Here is a 4,298-nt window from a genome sequence, read left to right on the forward strand (position 1 = left end):
AGGACTCACTCTCCCTTACTTCTTAACATACTCCCTCCTTCTGTCCTGTGATATCCCCCACCACACGCGCGCGCACACACACGGTCCACCCCTAAACTCTGCTCTTAGCCCCCACCAAGTACAGATCCTTGGTAGATCCTTAGTAAGTACTGTTGATACAATTAGAGGGAGAAGGGCATTTCCTGCAGGGGGCTTCACATCCTCTAAGCCTATGAAAGTCTGTCTTCCTTGGAGCTGCTTATGAAACTCAAGCAATTGGGAACCACCTACAAATTTATTCTCCTGAGATCTCTACAGAGTTATAAAAATAATCTGATGCTCTGGAGAACTCTTGCATATTAAAACTAAAGGCCTAAATATGTTAATCAAAGTTCCCTAAATTTTAATTCTCTCATCTGCTGAATGGGGACACAATGATGTACAGAAAAACATTTGAAAAGCATGAAGGGCTTTGTTAAAAGAAAAAGATACCAATAAAATCATCAACAAAGCTAATAAAATATGTTATAAAAGAGTTCCAGGTGCTAAAGTAAAATATTTGATGTCAAGTAAATGATACCTCAGCTGAACAAATGCTAAAGAATGTTCACTTAGCCATGTATGAAGAACAACTGAAGGAAGAAAGGTCATAAAAGTGGTTGCTTGTGTTTAACTTTACCTCTTTTACAAGAAACTAGATCTCTGAAATGTAAAATTTCTTATCAGGTAATAAATAAGGCTTTAAAAATTATCTTTTTGACTATCATCTTGGAAAAATAATTGATATTAATTCCACTGGTAGGCAAGATGGACAAGTGCTCTGGAAAACACCTCAAACACTGCTGGTGGAGATGTAAATTAGTATAGCATTCTGGAAACAATTAATGAATTTCAAGAGTCTTAAAACTATTCATGCACATCTATTCCACTTCTAAGAATTCATAGTGGTGAAATAAGAATATGAATAAAAGGGTAGCGGCTATCTAATGCTCATCATGGTGTTACCTAACATATAGTGAATGCTTAAAGTACAGAAGTTAGGAAGATGGTATCTGGAGTCACTCTGCAGCTAGATTCAAATCCTGGCTTTGTTACTTCTCACTGATATACTGGACGTACTACTTTTAATTTCCACAATTGTAAAATAAGGGTTATAGTAACAAAAACTGTTTCATGAGGTGGTTGTGAATATTGAACAAAATATATTTAAGGCCCTCAGGACAAACTGAAAGTGCTCACAATGTTAGATTATGTTCATTATAATGAAAAATTAAAAACAATCTACATATATAATTGTTTTTTCCAAGCAATGTAGTGCTATGTATCAATTAAAATGATGTTGTAGATGAGCAGTTCACTTTGAAAGATGATTATTATATTAAAGGGGAAAAGCAGGCTATAAAATAGTTTCTACTACGTGATTGAATCCAAGCAGATATTTATTAGACATTACCCAGTGTACTTGTTTTGAATTCAGGTCCATTTCATCTCTAAAAATTTGGTTGTATTTCAAAAGAGCAAAATCAAATAGTGCTAATTTCAGTTCCTTTATCTCCTGGAATGGAGATCATTGAGAATTTTTCCTGGGCTAATATACTTTTGGTACTTAGTGTATTGCAATCCAAATGACTTCTGTTCTAAATAATAAAGTAGAATCATTTCTTTCACTAACAGGTAAAGTCCTTCATGCCACAACACAGTCCCAAGATCCCATTTAGTCTCATAAAGCTACTAGAGTAATTATATACATAATTTACCAAGTCAAGAAATACTACAGCTATAAGTTTTCAAATGCTTATAACAATTTTTAACAGCATGAACTATAATTCTAACAATATGTATTATGAGATATTCAAAACACATGTACTTTAATTTAAAGTAATGTGGAATTTAAGAATGACATTTGCATAATGTACAATTACTGCTAAATGTTAAAGCTACCCTGTCTTACTAAGAAGAATCACTTAAGGGTATTGACTTAGTGTGACTTCACTTTTAATGTCTGAATTGGTGAATTCAATTGATTGCAAAGCAAGAAAGTTATCCTTACCCTCTTACACCTCATGAATCTCTGAATGCCTAAGAGATAACTTATTTGTTACCCGGGTCTTTGCTAGTCCAACAATAAAACGTCTTCCTCCAAGCCTCACAATAGTCGTCTGATCACCCTCTAATTTCAAGCAAATAAGTACTGTGCCTACACATGCTTACACTGAGTATTACTAATATATAAATAATTCAGTTTTTCCCTAATTTAAAGTTATAAATTAGGACCTCTGACTTCCACTGACAGAAATGATAACATAGTCATATATTTGTATCACATGCAAAACTTTTTAGTATTTTCTTATTTATTATATTTTATTATTAACAACTTTATATGCTGGATATATAAGTCTCATTCATTTTGACAGCTTTGAACCTTTCTGTTACGGAAATTTTACTTCAACTTTGGGCATTCATCCTTGGAACTAAAAAGGGTAGTGATGTGGTTCGTAAAATTTCTCTGAAGACTCAGAGGGTGGTGAGCATAGGAAAAACACAAAAGAGAGAGGAGAAGGAACACTCACAATCAAGCACCTCCCAAGCTAAATGGTGCCAATTATATGCAGCTGGGAAATGCTATAAGCTGCTAACAGTGCAGAGGTTGGCTAGACTACAAGCGCTTTCCTCCACATCTGGTAAAGGTAAAGCTGACCTCACCACTTCGTGCCTGGGACAGGTAAACAAAAACACAAGGAGATTAGCATCAGTTTCACAAGATCGGATGGAGTGACTACTGGCTATGTTTTTTTTTTTTTTTTTTTTTTTTTGGCCAGAAGAATTCTAACTGGAGTAGAAAGTTTAAAAAAAAAAAAACAAAACACTTTTTTTCCTCCTTTCTCCCATAGTGAAACTTAAGATTGTTGCTTCTGGTTTGAGGTAGATAGTAAGTTACTGACATCCACGTGACTGCTTTCTGGTTACTTTTATGATTACTAGAATAGAATTACAAATACTCCACTATTACTTCCAGTCCTCAGCCAGATGTGAATCCGCCAAGTTAAAGACGCAAACTCAAGATTCTTAAGATTATTTTTCTCACTACCTTTTTTTTCCCTGATTGGTATATAAAAGACAAGAAGTGAGTACTGATTAAATTCTTTAAACCCCAAAATTAGTGAGGGTGGCACTACTTACTTTTGTATTTCCGAGACAAGTGTCCACTGCTACATAGGATAAAGTCCTGAGGTTTAGATTTCAGCTCTCAGAATCACAATCCCTAAAGAGGGTTCACTAGGAAGAAAAAGTAAAGAGTCTCTGCTCTAGAAGCGTTGATCACAAACTCCAAATATTTCTAGTCCTCCTTTTGCAACCCTGAAGGAAAATATTCCTATGGCCCACATTTCATTTCTGATTTGAGACACCCCAAAAGGTCATTTTGAAAAGTGCTCTGCCTTTTCTTTCACATTAATTTTATTAGATAGTTCAAAAGGGACAATCTGCCAAATTAGATATTTTCATGTATTCTTTTGTTGAATAAGTGCAATCTACAAATAAGTTTTCTATTAAAATGTACTCAACACAGCTCAAAACAAAATGACTTTTTAAAATTAAGAATTGTTATATTTGAAAGAGGCTAAAGTCAACTTACTGCTGAAAACACACACACACACAAACACACAAAGGATTAATTGGTTGAAACTTTCACAAGAATGGAAAATGTTTAATAAACTTAGAATGATGGGCTTATTAAACTATAGTGTTATTTACAGCCATAGTTCATCAACCACAAACACAATAGTGTGTTTGCATGGCATGCTACAACAGAAGCTTTATTTAGTTCATTCAGAAAACATTGGCAAAATAAATTTCAGTTGCAAATTCACAGATACAAGCTTCAAAGTATAAAGCTGTATATAACAAAAAATACAGGTAATATTTATAACAATAACTTACAGATACAAACTAATGGTACACTACAATTTCACAAAGGATTGTAAACATTTTGCACACTTGTCAGTCCTTTCTTTTAGGCAAAGTGCTCTTTTGATGACAAATAAATTAACAGATACACACTCGAGTGAACTATTTCCATACAATACAAAAAAAAGTTTTGATTTGTTTTCTTCTTGTAAACATAAGTTTTACAAAAAAATGAAGAATCAATAAAAGTGTCTTGCAGGCCAACTACAGATACATACCTAGGCAGCAAAGTGATGTTGGAAATGCTTTGGATGTTAAATAAAAAATTAACATTAATATATTTTCAATGGTATTTTATACATAATAAATGACAAGTTTATATCCTTAATCATTTCTATCCCTGAAAAAAGGAA

This window comes from Kogia breviceps, chromosome 1 (assembly GCF_026419965.1).
Source record: "Kogia breviceps isolate mKogBre1 chromosome 1, mKogBre1 haplotype 1, whole genome shotgun sequence".
Lineage (NCBI taxonomy): Eukaryota > Metazoa > Chordata > Mammalia > Artiodactyla > Physeteridae > Kogia > Kogia breviceps.